The 21,859-nt window shown below is 40.5% G+C and overlaps 1 long non-coding RNA gene across 3 annotated transcripts in view; it reads right to left on the reverse strand.

Annotated features, from left to right (window-relative positions):
- Positions 1-21,859, reverse strand: part of LOC141807604 (uncharacterized) — a 93,607-nt gene that overhangs the window by 47,315 nt on the left and 24,433 nt on the right. Inside the window, exons 2-4 of one of the 3 annotated variants that reach the window (XR_012599849.1) lie at positions 8,408-8,503; positions 6,235-6,314; positions 2,052-3,516 (exon numbers count right to left, since the gene is read on the reverse strand). This is a non-coding gene — a long non-coding RNA (uncharacterized LOC141807604). Of the gene's footprint in view, positions 1-2,051; positions 3,517-6,144; positions 6,315-8,407; positions 8,504-21,859 lie in introns of those variants that run through there. The other 2 variants (XR_012599850.1, XR_012599848.1) reach the window with 2 other exon arrangements.

A 21,859-nucleotide genomic window follows, 5' to 3' on the forward strand; every position in this document is an offset into this window, starting at 1 on the left:
TATCATTACTAATGTTCAATGGAGCTCTATTAGAGGTTGTTTAATCAAAAGAAGAAGAATAAGAATAAGAATAAGAAGAAGAAGAAGAAGAAGAATCATTTCAATCCCCTGCCCTCTACGTTAAAAATGGTCAGTAAAGACAGCTTTAAATGTTTTGACTTCACTTTTGGTGCAGCTGCAATGTCATCCATCATTTTGGACGTTATTTTATTAAGGTATGTGCTTCTCTTGTATTTCACAAACTAAGTAAAAAAACTAATTTTGTTAGTTATCATAACTCTTTTAGTTTGCAAGAGTGTGTATTTATGGACTGGAGGTATCAAGTTCCTATGTCAAATTTGTTCACATGCAAAAACTATTATCCAAGAAAATTTTATAGTTTTCAATTTTTTTTCTTTTTTTAAATTTTCTTTTTCTTTTTTTCTTTACTGCGTTTTAAACTTAATATAAGCGACGCTCACCTGGCAAGTCCAGAAAAATGTCTTGTTTCAAGATATTATAGACAAAAAAAACCCAAAACAAAACAAAAAAAAAAAGTTTTTTTTTTAATATATATATCTGCCAGTGGAATTAGAGAACGCGTCAAGTTTCTTAGAATAAGAATGTTTACAAAAAACTATACAGATACATTTTACCTTACCCCATCAGTGAATTCTTTAAGCAGATCAAGCATTATTTTTGTCTTGTTTTATCTTGAAATTAGAAAGTGTAGTTTTCAGTTTTTGTAGTGTATTAAACTACCATTGGCTCCTGCCACTGTGATGTCATAAATTGGGCCTCATTGTGCTTTTGTTAAATTCAGGTTTTTAAGCAGAGACAGAAAAACTTTTCCTCTCTTTTTATATGATTTAAGTAAGACCAGACCTCCAACTTCTGCCCGTGTTTTATTTTTCTCATCCCAGCTGGACAGCAGAGCAGATGTTTCCCTCTGTGACTAAAAGACCAATCAGCACTCTGGATTTAGGCTGAGGTGAGAAGTCACACCTGATTTCTGGAGGATGAACTCTGCAGCAGGGTTCAGACCAGGAGAGGTGTGAATGAGACCGCATGTTTCTCACCTCCTGGTGTAAAAAAACCCAAACAATGCTGCCGCTGCTGCTGCTGCCCGGACAGCGAGGGGTTTACAGAGTGTCAGATTGTTGAATGGTGGCGAGCAGACCGCTGGCGCTGGTGAACAAACAGAGCAGAGAGATCAAAGCTGAGGGCGTGAACTGAGGCTGGATCACTAAGGACTAGGTCACATGGCTGAGGCTGAAAAGACCCGAATGATGGGGACCAAACTTATGATGCCTGTCAGCTGACCATAAAGAATGACACATTTCTTAATTCTTATTATTCTCTGTAGAAATATGCATCTCTTTGTTAATAAAATGTAGTTCCTGATAGGTTTTATATTTAATGAGTTAACATTGGGAGGGATATGATTTTTTCCAGTATGAATGTACCTTCTCGGGACTCTAAAAAATGTCAGTTACTGAAAAACAAACCTCTTTTTTCCCTCCTTGATCAAATATGAAACCAGAGAATGAATTGAAAACAAAAGTTTTCAAATGTGAAAAATATTTCATGCAACAAAAACATTTCACAAAATATAAAATTATCAAAACAAAACACTTAAAACATTTCACTAAATAGTAATTATTTCACATTACTTAAAATATTTTTGCATATTTTAAACTATTTTTTAAACTGGAGTTGAAACCTTTTATCATATATTTTGAGTCTTTATTTGTTTAAGCTTTTGGAAATATAATGCTGAGTGTTGTGAAATGTTTTTGTTTTTCTTAACTTTTGATAATTAGTTTTTAATTTTTTATTGATATTTTAAGATTTTTCATTTTTGACATCTTTTAAAGAATTTTATTTAATTTTTGAAATATTTTGGAATTTTGCGAAAAAAAAGTTTTCTGTGATTTTTTTTTTAAATGTATGAAATTATTTCTTATATTTTATGTTGTTAGATATTCTTCAAGCATTGTCAGATACTTTTTATTTGTTGAATATTCTTGAATTACTTAAATTTTCCTGACTTTTAAATGTGTTTGGGTCTTTTTCAAAATGTCTGTTTTTAATGATTTTTTATGTTTTGTTTGTTGTTTTTCAATAATTAGTCAATTTTTTCAGAAAACATTTGTGCAGGAGTGTTGTTATTCTAACTTTTCTCTCTTGTATGGAGTCACTGGTCATTTGGTTGAATATAAAGAACTTTTATCATGTGATAAAGAATAGTCCCACATGAAATGGAGAAAAGTTTGCTCCTTGTTTGTTGTATAAGATGTAAAACGAGGTGTTTTACGAGGCTCTGTCTTCCCATATTAGAGAATCTAACTCTTCCTTTAATTGAAATAAGATACTTTAAGTTTCTTTCTGCCCTCATCTCTTCTGTCTCCGTTTATCTCTTTACCTCATACCTGCCGTGTAAAACCTGAGGAGGACATGTCAGACTCGGTTAAACTGACATTTAAAGAGGTTTACTGGGCTGTAAAGAACCACAGCACATTGAGAGCACATGAGATCACGCCACATAAACCTCAAGACAAAGTATTTTACTCCCTTAGAACTGTTTGATTATTCCCATGCACAAGATTAGCAAATCTGTTTTTTGTTTTGTTTGTTTTAAGAATTCAGCTCTTATTAAGAAAAAATCTGTTTTAGGTCCTTAAAGCTTCTGTGAGGAGTTTTTTTTTTATAATTTAAAAAAATTCTGATATCTTTACTGATGCCTCTGCATGAGCTATGAAAGCAAACCAGACCATTACTGACGGCATTACACATTTCTGTTTTCTTATTTTATTTTATGTTTTTTTTGTGCCTGAAGAAGGAAAATACAGGGTAGGCGCCATGTGACAGCTTGCTACAGTTTTGTTTTTGTTTTTTTAATTTCCTGCAAGGATTATTTACTTTGAGTGAAGAAACAAAAAATAGAGGGTAAGAATTGTACTCAACAAAATCAGCATAGAGAGGAAAGTACTGCTTCTGTCTCCAGGGGGCGCCAAAATCAAAAGGTAGAAATTCTTGACAGGAGCTTTAATACAGTGGCTATTTTTTCCCCAGGGATTCTCTTCATTTTTCAGTGTTACATAGTACATATTTTGAATGAAACATAACAACAGTCAATTTTCCTGAAATATTTTTGTTGTGTTAAAGTTTATCAACAATTTCCTCTAATTTATGTCCCCTGACTTGCTTTTTTATTGTCTCTAAATCATTAATCGTTATGTCACTGCTTTAAAACCCATTTGGCAATCAGCCCGATGAATGAAGAGACCAGGACCACTCCCTGTGTGTGTGTGTGTGTGTGTGTGTGTGTGTGTGTCTGTGTGTGAAACTGTCTTGTTCAGTGAGGTGGACGATGGTGGGAAACTCAGTCATCCTTCACCGATGCGGCGGGGAGTCAGGGCTGCAGGTTTTCTGTGTTTCCTGGTTGCTAGGTGGGTATCCCCTCTTCATTCATTACCTGAGGGACTGCAGCGATTCTGTGTGGGATGTGGAGCACGACAGCACATTCCTGAAGCTCTGAATCAGGGAGTGGGAGTTGACAAGAGGTTTGTTTTAATGAGGTTAGTGTTTGTTTAACCTCCTTTCTTTTCTAACACGGCTTCACATGAAAGAGAGTCGGAGAGTAAATCAGAGAGCTCAACTTTATACTGTTTCCGGATGTGATCAGTTTGTGTTTGAACAACTACTCTGGATGATTCAGGGGAAAGGTGAAAAAGTCTGAGTGTAAGACATGAGAGAAATTTTTCTTAAAGGGAGGGAGAAGTGACGAGAGAGACAGATTTACAATCCAGTGAGCACAACTCATCTCTCAGCTGACGAGGAGTGAAAGGAATGTGAAGTCCAAAAAATGAACCACAACACCTGCCCACTTCACTGGAAGCCCCAAACAGTCAACTCATTACCAAGCTGCCTCCAGGGCCAGGAGCTTCTGCTCATGCTCAAATAATTATCAATGAGTCTCAGGTCTGTTTGAAGAATGCAAAGCTGGAGCAACAGCTAGCTTAGCTTAGAGCAAACAGCTGATCAGGATCAGTTTGAAAGTCAAAATATCCCCAGCAGCTCAAAAAAAAAAAATTTTATTTTTCACCTGCACAGAAATGCAATGATTATATCATGTTTAAGGCTGAGATAGTTAGCATAGCCTGGCTTTAAGACAGAAAACAAACAATTAATTGATGCATTTTTGGCTAAGTTAGCTTAGCTGAGCATAAAATTGGGAGCTGGCAAACTGGGATGATTTCTGCAGTTACTAAAAATGTTCTCCGTTTCCAAATGAGCTGGTGGTTTAGACTTATCAGATCTTTTTCTTTTTAATGTGTACAACAATAAAGCATCAATAAATACATTTCATATCCTATGGCTGACATTGGCTGCTTTCATTTTTATACAGATTGAGTTAGCTTAGTTTAGCAGAAAACTGGGAGCTAGCTAACTGGGATGACTTGCTAAAAATTTGCTCTGTTGGCACCTGGGCTGGTACTTTGGATCTATAAGGTCTTTCTTTTCTTTTTAATATGTATAACAACAGAGCATAAATGACTTGTTCTTTCTCATATACATAAATCTGAGATTGGCTGAGATGTTAGCATAGCTTTGCATAAAAACAGGGAACAGCTAGCATGGCTATCTTAAAATCAAAACTCAGCCCTCTTGCTGCTTGTATATTTTATTTAAAATACATGGATTTGAAAATAACAATGTAAAAATAATTGTGTGATGTATATAGTGAAGATAATTTAGCTTCGAAAAGCATAAAGCATAGGCAGAGTTCAGAAGTGACCAAAATTTACTCCATTGGTACTCTAGCTGGTAGTGTATTTGTGCTTTTATGATTTGTATTTATGATAAAAGCCCAAAAAATATTAAAACAAAAAAAAAACACTTTGACTTCAAAAATTTAAACCTTCTCCCCAAAATTTCAATTACAGCATAAAAACAATAGCACAGAATTTTTGGATGACATCCTTAGCATAAAGACATGAAGCAGCTAGCCTAACTGAGCTCTTGATTCACAAACCCCATACATAAATATTAGCATATTAGCTTCTAGTAAATCTCACAAAAGATATATTTGTATCAACAATTTGATACTTGTTGTTCTAGCTCAAATTAGCATAATGTAGCATAACTGCTAACTAGCATGGATTAGTTGGTAAGTCCAAAAACCAAGCTAATAACTAGTAGCTGGTAGTGGATTTGTTATTTTACAAAAAGTTAAACTGTAAAATGGTAAATTAGATACTTTATGGTGCAGATAGCTTAAATTAGCATAAGAGAAGGTAATGAAACAGCTAGCCAGTCTGGCCACGGTCGAAATTCACATAATCAATTCAGCTTAGCAGTTTTTTTTTTTTTTTTTTTTTTTTTTCATTTTTCAATTTTCTTTTATTATTATTTCATAAATTAAACTTATCATAAGACATTTTGAGAATAACATCAGTAGAAAACTGATGCTTCAAAATGCAATGGTGGAATACAGAGAAAGGAGGAAATAATATCATTGGGGTTTTTAGGTTGAAGGCGATAAAAGAGAAAAAATAGAATTTTTTTTCTCTGTGAAGTGCCAAAAAAACTCAATACAGCCATAAAGGCTGGCTGGTTAATTAGCATTAGCAATACTTGATGTCCGCTATTGAGGCTGGTGAGCTAACTCTCCATCATCAAATAAATGTTTGCTAAAGAACGATGATATGCAGCCTTATTCAACAATCATGCTAACGTTGAGGAACTCAATTATTTCTCTTCTTAGTGAAACCATTAAAAAAAAAGATGAAAGTGTGGATATTATCATAGAAGTGATGCAACTGAGAATCCTCATTCATTTTAAAGTACCTCTGAGCTGCTGTGGAGGTTTTGTTACACATCCTGTGTTCTTAAATGACCCCTGTGAGAGATGTGAGGAGCTCAGGTACAGATCAAACACTTGTTTCTCTGCAGCTTTACACAGGAGGAACCGGAGTGTGCCTTAGTGTTAGGTGTGTAAAGGTGTTATTTTCAAAAGAAAAGCAAAAAAACACAGAAAGATCTCCCAGTGTGAATAGTTTATTCAGAGAAAGTGGATGCTTTTACAAGAAGAGTGGACAGTGAAGCATGAAGAAAAATTCACCAGTGCAAACTGAAAGTGAAATAATAAAACTATGTCTGGTTACAGAAGTTAATCATATGGAGTCAAATTGTGGAGGTAAAAGAGTTGAGGGTTGAGAGAAGTCACACACCCTGACTCAGAAGACGCACCTCTCAAACTCTGACTGGCATCTTCGTAGAGGGAGTTTCATGCTGGAGGAGGATAATGACCCCAAAACGCGTCGCATCTCCTCGAAGACCAAAAACAACCAATGAGTCACATCTGTCGTGGACTTTCCTCCCTTCAACCCCATGACACATTTATGGCGACAACGTAAAAAGAAAGAATCCCAGGTTGATGAGAAATAGCTCTCATTTCTTTGAAACAAACTTCTGTTTGCATTTTTTGAGGAGGAAGATTCACACTACAGCAGGGAAATCTCAGATATGCTTATAAGACAACCATTAATGTTTGGAAAATGATCAACATGACAGATCAGAGTCCAACATTTCTAAATGTGACCTCCTTGGATTTAGTCTGCTGTATGTTAGGGTCTTGATGGGGGAGAAATATATATGATGATGATTTTCAAATATTTGAATTGTCTGATAATGAAAAACTGATATTTTCATGAAACTTTAAGCTATTTGCCATTTAATATCAAAACACTTCCACAATGACACAAGAAAGCATCTGTCGGTAAAACTGAAAAAAATAATGTGTTCATGTGTAAACTTTGTTCAGTAAAACTAAAAAAATACTGAGATCACACTTATTCATGTATCACATCAAACTAGCCTTCAACGACTTTGCACACCCATTAAATGGATCTCTATCTCCCCATGTCTGCAGAGACAGTAAACAGTGAATAGTTAGCGATGACGATCAAATAGTATTTCCTTTCCTCAACGCTCATTCCCTATAGCTATATCCCAGAATCCTAGCTGCTTTTAAACTTAATATTTAATATTTGTAGCATGTCAATGCTAACGGGTGTAAGGCCCGATGTCTTCCCACAAGGTGACGAGAAGGAGGTGAGGACGACGTGCTGGTTCTCAGGTGTGAGCTAAGAAGTGACGACATCGACCTGTTCTTCCATCCATCGTTATTGGGAACATAAGATCTATCTCTGATAAGATGGACGAGTTAGCTGTGCTAACCCAGCAACAGAGGGAATACCAGAGGGCAGAAGAGCACCATGCTATTCACAGACATGGCTAACGGAGCTAACATCAGACATCAACGCCACATTGGAAGAACTTCACCTGCTGTGAGCAGACAGGATCCAGGAGACAGAGACTGAACAGACTGCTGAAGAAGCTCAGTCCTGGACCCTGTGGAAGTGGAGGCTGGCTGAACTGGACAATGATGGACAAGCTGTCATCATTTGTTTTCTTATGGACCTTTTTGCACTTTCTATACATGTTATTACTTTTGATTTCTTGATTGCTGCTGTGACTTCAATTTTGTTGTACTTGTTGTAATGAAAATCAAGTTCTATTCTATTCTATTCTATTCTATTCTATTCTATTCTATTCTATTCTATTCTATAATTCACTCTTAGTGCTATAAAAGTGTTTTTTTGGCTTGGTGTGTACACGGTTTCTGGTCTTTCTGCAGTCAGCTTCCAGCGGATTCTTGATGAACAGCAACTTTTAGGACTCCTGCATAGTCTTCATTTTTCTAAACCTGATGTTGCCCCTTGAAAAGAATTGGCCTGGCTTGTTTATTAAAACCTACAACTCTGCCTATCAAACTTCTAGCTGCTTATATATTTCATAAATTTCCACATTTTTCCCCCCAAAATTCTCTGGGATTGTTTGGGGGTTTTTGGCATAGATGTAAACGCAATAACATGGTGTGAGTGATCCAGATTTTTAAGAAACTTTTAGATCCCAAAACCTGACTCTAGCGTATGCTCCTAGCAGATTAAATACTTAAATAAGCTAAAAGCTATGCATATTTTGTCAAAGATTGATGATTTTTTCCCAAAAAATTAAAATGTCTCTATCATAGATCAAAGCACCTTGACTACTCCTGGACTTCTTGACCCCTTGTGTAAACTTCAGGAAGCTTCCCCTCAGTGGTGCGAACTGAGAGTCCTCAGCACTGCCCCTTTAAGCACAGCAGCGTGACAGTTGTAACACTAGGTACTTCCCAACCGCAGAGCAGATCACCACAGGGGCCCATTCAGGGTGTCGGTGTGTGTGTCACAGAAATGGGGAAGTGGATAGTATTAAACCCTTCTATGTGTGTGTGTATGTGTGTGTGAGAGAGGGTGGTGTAAGAGTGTTTGCAATTCATTAAGACTCTGTGAAACTGAATTAACACTGTTTCCTATACCATCGCATCTCCATTCAGATCCGCCGTCGCTTCAGCTGTGTGTGTGTGCTGGGCCGTAAAACCTATGTCTGCATGAGGGTCTGCAACACCAGCAACCTGCAAAACAGAGAGAGAAAACAGAGCATGTTCAACTCCAGATATGACTGAGAGACGAACAACTGTCGTGTCATAATGCAAGTTATCAAAACAAACTTTCAGCTCTGAAAATGAGCCGCTCCTTTCTCATTTTGAGTTGTACAGTTACCATGAAGCTCAGATAACTGGCATGAAAAACAACAAACACTCGTCTTTATTCACGTCTTGAGTAAGGACAGGTTTACACGATGATAAGTTCATGTGACAGAATTCAGGGTTAAACATTTGGTGGGACTTTCAGTGAGTCAAATTCAGTGATGATTAGCTACATATAAATGCTGTTTCAACTCTTTCAAACTAAAGTAAAAAGTCATTCAGAAATGGTTGTTGTGCAAACTGTTTTTTTAAATGTAAACTGTGGAAAATTTTAGTAAATTTCAGGAGTTTTCTGTTTACACATGTCCCCCTGTATTCTGCACAGAATTTTAGGTTCCCTTAGTCTGGCGCTGACAATGTGGGATATAAATCTATACATTGACTCTGTTTCACTAACAGAGAGTTTTTGCAAAGTTAGGCAAAAGACGCATCCGTCTCCTCACACGCTCTCCTTAGCTGCATCCGGGCATGGGAGGCTACTGTTGGTTAAGAAATAACTTTAACATGCCGTCTTAACCATAGACCATATAAAACATGGACATAGTCTCCCCAACGTCACCCGTCTGTTACTGAAACAGAAAATGAAGCACATCGGCTATAGCGGCCATATTGGTAGTGGCAGGGGCTTCGCCTTCAGCCATAGGGCGCCTCTCCGTCACGTGACCCTGAGCTGTGCCTCTGATTGGGAGAGCTTGCGATCTTAATATCCTCTGAACGGCCGAGTTTGAAAAAAAATCACCCTCGTACAGTGGGTGCTGATAGTAAAATTAGCGACTCAGACAGGAACTTTTTGAACCAAGCTGCTGCTTTTCCTTTTTTTCTCTTTTTCACTACTTTTTCTCCTGTGTTTGTCTGGAAATCCTACATCAACTCAACTCAACTCAACTCAAACTTTATTTATAGAGCACATTTAAAACAACTAAAGTTGACCAAAGTGCCGTACAAACACAAACAACACATATGGCTTAAAATATCTTAAACACAAGCAAAAGTCCGTATTCATTTAAATACATTAAAACACATAAAAATTAAATAAAAAAAAAATGTAATGAGGGCCATTGTAATTGTCCTACTTTACTGTTATACTCCCTTTCAGCAGACTGTCTGCTAAAATTTGGTGTTAGTTGCCGGTTTGTACGATAATTTGTTATCTGACAGTGTTGAAAATTATGATGACCCAGGACATATTTCATATTCTGGATCTTAGTATCCAGAATATTGCCAGGATCTGGATCGTACTTTTACATCTGTCAGAAATTATGGTGACCTTGTCTTGTATTGTTTTGCAAAGCAATCCGACCATTTACCGTGGAGTTATAAACACATATGGTGAAAATGGCCCTATCTCACAATGATAAAGAATCCTTTAAAAAAAATCCTGGATCCAGATGGTGATCCAGATCACCTCCAAAATTTTATCACTTCTTCCTCATCCCATTTTGGAAATTTCCTGAAAATTTCATCAAGATCGGTTTGTTACTTTTTGAGTTATGCTGTTCACAGACTGACAAACTCTCCCAAAAAAATAACCTCCTTGGTGGAGATAATGATGCCAGTTACGTTGGTCAGACATAAGAATCAGTTCTTTGAGGAAGTAGTGAAAAGATTGGCATAAAGAAAAAGAAAAAAAGCTGCTGTTTTTTCTGTCTGACAATGAATCTTTTCTGTGATATTGTAATTAAAAGTTATTTCATATTGTGAGCCCTAGGTCGTATTTTGTATTATTTCCTGAGTTGACTGTTTTGTTACACCCCTACTGAAACTGTAAACTTTTGAAAACAGGTACCAGAGTCACTTTTCAAAAATGCACCCCCCTTCTATGGCCAAAATAAGCGACATGTAGGTCCTTTGAAAACGGCTACATCACAGCCCTATTCACACATGCATGATTTGCATGAGTGGGAAAGAAACAACAACATTAATGGACTACGGAGCTGTAAAGTTGTGAAGTCCTGTGAAAGATGTGCGGGTTGAAACTGAATGGAAACAGCATGGTAAGGCAACGGCAACAAGGACACAAAAAAAATTCAAAAGAAAGACAAATTTCAATTAAGACATCCTACATAAAAAAAATTAAAACAGAGGACAAAAGCATGTTTGCCCTTTTCTGACAGTACACTTTCCCCTGTTTGTGACAAAAGAACATGGGGAAACAGCACAAACTGACGGCCTCTGCTATCAGATGGCAACTTTCAATCAAGCAGCAAAATCTAACAGAACACCTGTCGCCTGGGTTAAGTCAGGTGAAAAATTCAACCTTCTCTGGTGATTCTTGTAAAAGTGTGAATAGAGCTTATTCAGTGGAATATAACATTGAAGCCACAGACAGAGTGATCAGAGTGACTCAGCTGTGAGAGAAACAAGACAATTTATCGGCATCACCACATCAAGCAGTAAAAACCCCTGAGTGGGTTGAGTCAAACAGTTTTATTTCTTGTGAATTTAAAGTTTTATCTGTTGTTGGGTGACTGAGTTATTTCTCTCTTCAAGGTTCATTTTATAACGCCTGGTTTTACAGTGTCACGTCTACAGTTAGTGCCAGAAACAGAGGCGAGCGGACTCATCGGTGGAAAACCAGCTGCCTTAACATAAAGATACGCTCTTATTGAAAGTGGCTGTGACTCATCCAAAACAGTTTATTATCCATGGTGAGTAGCAGAGCAAAGCAGAAGATGAAACCATAAGATGTTTGACATTTTTCTTTAAGAAGAGATTGAAAACTTGAGTATACATTATCAACATAAGGTTTGAAGATTAAAGTTTTAAAGTTAAAGAGGGGTATAGCGCGTGTTTTTTTCCTAATACTGTCCCTCTGGTGCCCATGTTGGAGTTTTATATAATTCACAGATGAAAAAAAACACACTTGTCTTTCAGAAAACAATTATTTATGCCTCTGTCTGGAGAGCTTTGCAGTGGCTGCTCTCTTTAAGGCTCCCTGCTTCCAAACACCCTTTCCTCTGATTGGCCGGCCCTCTGGAGACCTGTTAAGTGTGGAGCTATGGGCAGACCTGGGGTGCGTCTCAATGCTTTAACTTCGTGTCTCCTCTGTCCTATCTCCTCCACAACACCGGAAGTACTTTCCCAGTCGCCATTTTGAAGACTGTCCCAACGCAAAAATTGTGCTCGGAGGAGAGAGGAGAGAGGAGAGAGGAGACTGATTGGAGTAGCTATGATTGAGGAAACACAAGAGCCGGCTTTGCGGAAGTCTTTTCACTGATGGACACGCCCCCATATGGAATATCACTCTCTGATTGGATGCTGCAGCGGCTCAGACTTTACATGAACCTTCACAAACACAAAAGAGTTTAATGAGAGAAAAGACGAGCTGAGGACCGGCACAGAGGATCGTTTAGAAACTGACCATAAATCTGGTAATAAAGTGTTTGTTGTGAGTTTAAAGCACAAAATACTGAACACAACCATCATCAAATCAATATGATAGAGGATTAATACAGAAATCGAATAAATAATATCCTCGAGCTTCTCAACAGCACACAGAATAAACAGAGAGCAGGTTTTCTTCATGGTAACGTGTTTGTTAAACTGGTTAAAGGAACAGACAAATCTCTGTTACTGTTTCTGTTTGATCAGAGTTATTACAGCGCACATGTGCAGACACACAAACAGCTGTAAGAGCTGACTGACAGATGATCCAGAGGTGATCAGCTGATGCCTTCATCACTGAAACATGTCACTTCATATGACCCTCCAGAAGAGAGGATGTCCCATTGCTTTAAAAACGAATCTCCTCCATCCTCTCTCCTCTCTTCATTTCCTTGCGTCTCTCATGCATCTCTGGTGGGAGGGACTAAGATGCAAGTGAACGACGCAAGTGGAGGAAGAAAGGATGGACCTTAATCGCTTTCAGACTGCAAACAATAAACTGTATCAACTTTTAAACATATTGATATAAACAGGTGGTTGAAAGTTTTTTAGATACTTTACATTGCATTACAACACTGCACAATAACATTAAAAAGATATGTAAGGGCTCCTCATGAGTCAGCTGAAAATCTTAGCAAATTAGCCTCACACAAAGCTTCAATGTGAACTGAAAGAGTTTCAAACAGTTGCATCTGTAAAACACACAACGTAACCAATCATCGGTTTGTTGTTCTGCTTATTTGCAGCTCACCATGAAAGTCAAGTCAAGTTTGCAGCATTGCGCGCTCATCTTTCGAGGTTATTTCCTCGAATTAAAAACCAGACAAGCGTTGAAGTCCTGTGGCTTTCACACCAAAGTCAGGTCATCAGTCTTAGCTGTGCTCCTGTCAGGTTTCGGGGGTTAAACCATCAAACGACTTCCATATAAATCGATCAACACAGTGCTAATTTCATCTAACACTGAGCCTTTCAACCAGCCGACAGTTTATGATGATGTGACGGTGCTGGACAGCTCTGGTTAAGTTTAAATCCTCCTTCACTTCCTGCCACAGCACCTGAACCCACACTGTGTGAGTCTGAGTGTGCGCGTATGTGTGTGTGTGTTGGGGAAATTCAGCCTGGAATGCGTAAATGTAAAACATGCCGAAGGTGTTCATGGTTGAGTGGGGTGTTAGAGAAGAAATGAGTTCAATAACAACAGCAGAGGACGCCATCTGTTTGAAATACCGGGAAAAAACAGAGAAGCTGAGTCAAGACTGACCTTAAATATGATCCTGGAACAATCTCAGACACAATGACGGACACAAAACACCACATGAATATCTCAATATATAACCAGACGTATTGGTAAAAGTTGACTTCCCTACATTTCTGCGACTTTAAACCTATTATTGACAAATAAGACACAAAATAGTACACACTGTATGAAAAAAGTATGAATGGGGACCCATTACTAGGGAAATCTCATGCAAGAATATTCCTGGAGGTTTCAAATGTTCTGCATTGTTTCACAAATAGCTGCTGCTTCCATCACGAGCACTTTAACACTCTTCTTCCATTCACACACAGGCTGACAGGCTGTAAAGCGCTGACGCCCGTGTCAGAGAAAGCATATTTCCAGTGGACTGTCATTAAAAAAATTAAAAGAATGTAGGCGAGGTCGTAACATATACGAGCCTTCTGGCACCGCGTCTCCTCTCACGTGATCTCACACTATTTCCAGAGGTGAGCTACACAAGCGCGCCCCGGCTAAAACTGGAAATCTGCTCAGCTGCAGGCGGTCACATTAAGCAGGATGATGCAGTTCAGAGCAGCCCAGAGGAGGACTCAAATCTGAACCCAATTGTTTTTTACACTTTCAATTATGCAACCAACAAGCAGGCGGGGGAGCTTTCCTACTGTGAGCGGAGCTGTGGGGACGTCCAGTTTCAGCAGCTTAAGGCAGGTCAGTCACTAGAGAACAACACACCTGGAGGGAAAGTTTCCTACAGTGGCGGCTGCTGGTCAGTCAAGGAGGGGAAGCTCATTTTTTTCCAGCCTACATCATAAATTTGTTTATTTATTTATTTAAACGTAAATTCTACCCTCCGTGCCAGCTTGTTAGCAGCTGGAGCTGCCATGTGAGTCTACAACAGGCTGTAAGTGTGAGTGAGAGGGGGAGAAACTCTGCTGTTCTAGTGTAGCTGCTTATTGGTGAAAAGAGAGAGAATCTTTAAACACAACGCTCCTCGTTTTTAAGACAGGTAAACTCGCTGGGGATCGATAAAGCCTCCAGATCAGTCCAGAACAACTAAATATAAAATTGAGAAGATGCTCCAGTGGAGGGTTATACTTCAAGATCGCTGACTGGCTCATTTCACTGTCAGTCAAAAAGGGATTCGGCCTCAGACAGATCATCCAATCATCATGCAGAAGCCCAGCGTCCAGGCCAGCCCACTGCCTCATTGACCCCCAGAGACGCTGAGCGTCTGATGGACGGGACAAAGCCCAGCGTTTATCAAATGACCGTCCAGTTTCCACAGTGGAACAACCCACTCTACACTTCCCCGTTGAAGTCAGAAGACGCTCAGCGTCCAACTGTGTTAAAGCGCTGAGACACTGCTGGGATGAATGAGAAGGAGGTGGAGCCATTTACCTGTGATAGGAGCTGATTCTGAACAAAAGATGAAGGAATTCTAGCGCATACTTTGTCAATAAAATGTACACACAGCAGTACATATCACCACTTTTCTTGAGGGACATTTTAGGGGAAGCTGAGCTTCCCTTGCAGTCTTAGAGCAATCGCCACTGGTTTCCTACCTGAGCTACTCTTTGATGAGTCCATAATTGATAAGTTAGAAAATGTTTAATGCCAGTAAAGACTACAGATCTGTGAAATATTATTATCATCACCAAAAAAAAGTAAAATATTAAACTTTTCGTTCTTAATGCCTGAGGTTCCAGATAGATGGCAGACCTCAGTGGTGGCTCCTTTCCTCATAAATTTCAAGATCAAGAATGAACTGAAATTTATGAGGAACATGAAAACTATAAGGTGTATTAATTTTTTAAAGTTTGACCACAGCCCATCTGGAATGACTGGAGAGACAGATTTTTTAACCTATGCTGCAGCCAGCCACCAGGGGGAGCAGTTTTTGTGGAGACCTCACTTGGAGCCGAGCAAGATGACGTCCATTTTTCTTACAGTCTATGGTTACTATACATTTCATTTTCAGAGGAACGTGTGGACGTTGTCTCTGTGGCATCACCAGTTTGTTTCAAAAGCAAGCTTTTAAAGCCCATGGTCAACAAGGACCATATTGGAAAAACTGAACTCGACTTAGCTTTGTCTGAGTTAGCATGAGGTAAAGAGTTGCTACTTTAGCCTCTTTGCAGGAAGCTACAAGGAAGCCCGCCTGTCAGTCAAGTGATTTCTAAAAGAAATTAACCCCTGTACAGTGTGTGAAGGTAGCAAAACAAGCTACTTGGACCAAGACATTTCACAAACTTTCATGAACAGGAAATGCTAAAGAATGTTTTTGTCACAGTGTCAACAAGCCAGTGTGAAATGACTTCTTTCTGTGGATTGATATGATTGGACCTGTTAGATCAAGTATTTAATTCATAAGGGTGGTAATAGTCTAACCCTGGCTAAAAGTTGGCTAAAGCTATGTTGGAAGAGACCTGGTAACACTTTTCAGGATGCCCTGTTAACCCAGATTACAGTAAAAGGTGTATTCACAAACTGAACCAGTGAAGTCTCAGGATCCCTTCAGTAAAAGTTCAGCTCACTTCCCGGGGTCGCTGTATTTTGTGTAGGACATAAGGTCCGGCAAGAACTGCTTCCAACTCGCTGAATAAAAGCAACGTCAGCCCTTCGAGTCACCCGTTACTAAACTCGTCCATCTCCAGCTGCTCCACATCTCCGCCTGAAACGTGACCCAGCAGGAATGTGCCACGGCGTTCACGCCAACAGCGGCCGCTCCGGCTGATCCGGCTGCTCAGGCCACGATCTGTGACTCGTCTTTCATCGAGAACAAGCTCATTACCCGGGAACCTCTTGACTCGCCCGACAAACAAGGGAGTTAACGGGCTGCTAAGATAATCCAGGATGTATGACCTGGGGTCTTCTGGGTTTGAAAGACCACCAGGATGAGGCTATTGTCGTCAACGTCAGAGGAAATGTTAAATTCTGACATGCCAAGCTTTAAATTTGGGACATGATATCCAGGGGAACCTCGTCACTCCACAGCGTGTGATGCTGCGTTCAAGTCCAGGCTGCTCCAAGAGCTCCTGCCTCATTAGCGGTCCATGTTTGAGAGATTTAGCCACTGACACGCTGACCGACAGCTGCTCCAGAGGGAAGCCAGCAGGGAAAAAGGAGCTGCTCGCTAATGGGGCGCTTCCTAAAATCATCATTTACAAAGCAGAGACTTCTCTTCATACACGCTTCTCTCTGCCAAACCAGAGATAAATTGGCAGGGATTTCTTAGCGGCTCTTTGTACTGAGTCAGCATTGCTAATGTTTCCCTTCACACAGCTGCTGGCCTCATAAAAAAGACATTTTTCTGCTGCCAAAGACCACACATATGAAACACGGGGGACTTTTTAGCGGTCTCTTCCTGTCTGTCTTTCAGAGGCATGAAAGATACAAATGGGGTGAAATAAATTTGTAGCCCTTTTAAAGTCGCTTCAGTCAGATAGAAGCTAACAGCTGATGGAGGCAGCGTGTCAAATCAGGCTGCTATCAGGTTCAAGGTGCAGAAAGAAAGTGGGGGGTCCTCCTCCTCCTCCTCCTCCTCCTCCTCCTCCTCGATGTCTTTTTACACGAGGAGTCAGTGAAGTCATCACAGCTGCTGCGGCTCTCCCAAAGAACCCCAATGAAAGGTCGCCCCCGCCCCCCCCAGCTGAGGGCCGTAAATTCAAGACGTAAAACGGGGAAGACGTACTCTCCAATCAACAGGTGCAGCTCCAGAATGAATGCACACCCGTTTTTTCTGTTCTCTCCTCTCTGGAGGAGCAAGGACAAAGAGGAGCGGGACAGGCGCTTTCAGCCCGCAGAACTTATGATGCTGAAACGGCCTCGGCTGAAACAATCGCGGGCCTTCATGAAACGTCCGCACATTTAAGACCGCTGACAGAAACTTGGCTCGTAGGAATCGATTTGAAGCAGTAATTTTTTTGTGAATGGGGCTGACACCTTTCTGTCATGTACACAAACACACACACAGACAACCACAAGGTTTGAAGTGAAACCAGGCTGAGAGATGTGAACTCCTCTTGTCCGTTTGTGGAGAGCTCATTTCTTTACTTCCTCTTGACAGAATATCCCACAAGAAGCATCCAGTGAAAGTGAAAACAAGACGTTGAAGGTGAATGATCCAATCTATGGCTTCACCTTTGTTTTAAAAAAGCAAGAAGAGGACAGTTTGTGTAACTCTTGCCTTTAAAAACAAGCTCTGAATGGATTTATCCCATCGTAGCCCTTCGTTCTCTCTCGTGTGTATTAACTATTTGACCTCCAGGCATCAGACATCCTCAATTAAGTGACTTCCTCTATAAATTCCCACATTTTCTCTGCCTTGTGGATCATGTGAGGGTTTCAGAAACTAGCACAGTGGGTCAGTTTATTCATCGTCAGATGATCACTTGAACCATCGTTTTAAAAAATTGCCAACATTTACTGTCTCCTTCTTCTGGAATTTTCTGCTCTGCCTCCAGCATGAATATCTTAACATTTGGGCTGTGGTCAGTATGAAGAATGACATCTTTTTTTTCTGTTTGACCTTGTGCATATCGTTGGGTTGATCTTGAAGTTAAAGGGCAAAGAGCAGTTAGCTGGAGATTAAAAGAGGAAACTCCACTGATGGTGTTGAGCAACATAAACATTAAGCTATAGTGAACATTTTCCTGTGCAACATCCTTCCTCTACAGCACTCTGTTTACACAATTAACAAGTGGAGTTATCGTGTCATATCTCATTTGGTCACATTGTTTCCAGTGGTATAGTATGTATTTCAACATATTCTCACATGTAGGGTTGAAGCACCTTAACTATCATATCCTGTGTTGCATCATATCTTATATTGTTTTCTATCATAACATGTCTAGTCGAGGTGTCGTGTCGAGTCATGTCGAGTCATTTTGAGTGGTGTCGTGCCAAGTTGAATTGAGTTGTTGTAGCTGTGTTATGTTGAATCCAGTCTCGTCGAGTAAAAGTTGAATAGAGTTGGGTTGAATGGTCTCACGTCAGATTGTTGCTAGGCGCCGCCCTGTTGGTCATGGACACCAAACTGTTTGTGTCTTCAGTGATATTTTTACTACTTTTCTCCTGTGTTTGTCTGGAGATCCTACATGTAACCATGGCTGCATTGTTTACATGTGAACTCAGCTGTTAGCAGCCTGTAGCATAGAGACTAGAATAGAATAGAAATAGAAAATACTTTATTTATCCCCGAGGGGAAATTCAGGAGTCACCGCAGCATTTAAGAAAACAAAAGTAAGAAAGAGTATAGAAAGTGCAAAAATGTCCATAAGAAATTAGATGACGACATCCCGTCCACCACTTGTCCACCACTCTCCAGCCCAGCCAGTCTCCACCTCCACAGGGTCCAGGACTGAGCTTCTTCAGCAGTCTGTTCAGTCTCTGTCTCCTGGATCCTGTCTGCTCACAGCAGGCGAAGCTCCTCCGATGTGTTGCGGCGTCCGATGTCTGCTCCGTCAGCCACGTCCGTGAACAGCATGTCAATGCTAACTGGTGTAAGACCTGATGTTTTCCCACAAGGTGAGGAGAAGGAGGTGTGGACGACGTGCTGGTTCTCAGGTGAGAGCTAAGAAGTGACGACATGGACCTGTCCTTCCATCCATCGTTACCGGGATCGTAAGATCTATCTCCAATAAGATGGATGAGCTAGCCATGCTAACCCAGCAACAGAGGGAATACCAGAGGGCAGAGTAGCATCATGCTATTCACAGACATGGCTAACAGAGCTAACATCAGACACCAACGCCACATTGGAAGAACTTCACCTGCTGTGAGCAGACAGGATCCAGGAGACAGAGACTGAACAGACTGCTGAAGAAGCTCAGTCCTGGACCCTGTGGAGGTGGAGACTGGCTGAACTGGACAATGATGGACAAGCTGTCATCATCTGTTTTCTTATGGACCTTTTTACACTTTCTATACACTTTCTTACTTTTGTTTTCTTGATTGCTGCTGTTACTTCAATTTCGTTGTACTTGTTACAATGACAATAACGTTTTTACACCCAGATCTGCGCAAATTCCATAGACGGTATAAAACATGGACGTAGTCTTGCCGACGTCACCCATCTGTTACTGAAACGGAAAATGAAGCACATCAACTATAGTGGTCATATTGGTAGTGGCAAGGGCTTCGCCTACAGCCATAGGGCGCCGGCCGTCACGTGACCCTCAGAGCTGTGCCTCTTATTGGGGGAGCTCGTGATTATAATATCCTCTGAACGGCCAAGTTAGAAAAAAATTCACCCCCCGTACAGTGGGAGCCGGTAGTAGAATTAGCGACTCAGACAGGAGACGTTTTTTGAACCAGGCTGTAAATAGGTTAATTTCTGCTTTGAAAACAGCTTTTTTTGTCTTGGTGTGTATGTGACTTCCGCTACTTCCGGAGCCAGCTTCAAGCGAACACTCGAGAAACAGCAGATTTTAGCACTTCAACATTGTCTCATATTCCCAGACCGGAGGTTGCCGCTTGGCCAATTCCCACGCAAGATTGATAAATGTGGGCCACTGTGCCAAAAAGTGTTGCACTGGGTTGGTTTGAGTTGTGTCAAGTTGTGCCGAAATGTTATGTGAAATTGTCTCACCAAGTCTTGTAGCATTGTCGAGTCATGTAATGTTGAGTTGTGTCTTGTCAAGGTTTTTCAAGTTGTTTCAAGTCATGTTGTTCTTGTTGATCATTTTGCGTTGAGCTGTGTTGAGTTCAGGTGTTAAGTTGCATCGTGTCTTGTCAAGTCTTTTACTGCAAGGACAAGTTGTTTTGTTTTGTTTACCAAGAACCTTTTACAGTCCACAGTCCATTGTAAGTGATAAGGGGTAGAAGATAAATACACAAAGTTAGTGAAGGAGAAAACTACTCCAGAGACACTTTTTTTCAGCTCTGTGGGGTCATGTAGGGTCTTGAACTAACTTGATAAACCACACACATTGTCCACAGTGTGCACTGCTTTAATGACTTCCTCAGGAAATGAGTACATTTGTGTGAAATTGTTCAATGACACAGTAGGAACAATTTAGACAGGCAGATGATTTCTACGTGCTGCTTTTCCTGTTCGCAGCGGCATGCGAGGAATTTGACTGTTTATTCTCCTTTCATCTTCACTTCCAGTCATTAAGAAACATCCCACAAATCCAATTAATGAACAACCAGGCCTAACATCAGCGTTCTGACCGGGGAGCGTTTATTTCCTGCTGTACGGACGACACATTATCATTCACAGAGAATCAGGCGAGGAATTTTAATCTGGGTTTTCCCACATCTTAAGTCATTATTTCCTCTGGGAGACAAAGAAATCCTGCAAACTTTCAAATCTGATTTATGAAAGTCTACGTTTGAATAAAGAAAGATTTCAGTCAATATGTTGGAGTATTCTGAACCGCTTCTTTCTTCGACAGCTCTGACATTTTCCATGATGTCAGTTCATGTGCTTGACCCAACAGTGAACCATCTGATGCCTGAGATAATGGGCACATATATCTGATTTATCCAAATGTCATGAGGTATTTCTTGGACTATTTGTGCCTCAAGGGGAGCAGCTGATGCCGAACATGCAGAAGCAGAAAAAAAGATACCAATGTGAAATGAGAAAAATTCACTCTCAGATGATGAAATATCTTATTTTCCTGTGCAGAGTAAGAAATTTCTGTAGGTATTTTGATTAAGTCACCAACGCTGTTCTTCCCACACAGCTCCCAAAAAAGGTCACGACCTCGTCTGGACATCAGTCTGTGTTTTACACTGGACACGCTCATGCCCAAAATTACCTCCCATGCTCCCGTGTCATGACTTTTCACCCTGGATCCAGACCCTTGTACCCTGTCCTCTTACACGTCCCAGCATGCCTTTCATTTCGAGGAACAACCAATCGTTAACCTCGCTTTTAAGGACAGTAGAGTCTGAATATGAGGCGCACAAATCTCCTGGAGAAGTGAAACTGGAAGCTGTGTTGTCCCACATTAAAGACGGCTCTCTGATTAATTTCTACCCCTAAACAATAAAAGCGTAGGGATCGCTGTGAAGTTTCTTTAAGGGTGTTTAATTCAGCTTCTCTTATCTGGAGCAGAGGTAAGAGCATTCATTTCCCCTGCCGCCTTTGAACTCGCTCAAACATGCAAGGCTAAATATTTACACATCAGCCCCTTGCTTGTTTAATGTTAAAAGCACACTCACACGAGAGTAAATGAACACACACACAAAAAAAAAACTTGTAGACAAAACACCTTCAGCAGCTGATGAGGACCAGGACACTTTCCAGCCCGGGTCCCACAGGTTCAACCTCCTTTTCAGGGCATGGGAGAGAGTGACCCGAGGGTCTGCTTGGGAAGGGGTGGGGGGGTCAGAGGAGAGGCACAGGCCTGCTGACGCTGCTGTCTCTGTGAAAAAAGGCGATCTGTGCGTTTAGAGTTGGCTCAGGCCCAAAGGGCTTAAACGGAGGTGGGCGGGTTCACCGTGTGAAGCGTTACAGACAAAGACGACGAGCCGTCTGATCAGCTGGGAGCAAATCAATCAGCATCACAGAAGGATGAGATGTATAGAAGCGTGTGCTGGTTTTCAAAGAATGGGTTCTCACATAACCAATCATCCAACCAATGATTGTC

This window comes from Halichoeres trimaculatus, unplaced genomic scaffold (genome assembly GCF_033239565.1).
Source record: "Halichoeres trimaculatus isolate MK-OKI-2021-1 unplaced genomic scaffold, fHalTri1.1 fHalTri1_scaffold_18, whole genome shotgun sequence".
NCBI lineage: Eukaryota > Metazoa > Chordata > Actinopteri > Labriformes > Labridae > Halichoeres > Halichoeres trimaculatus.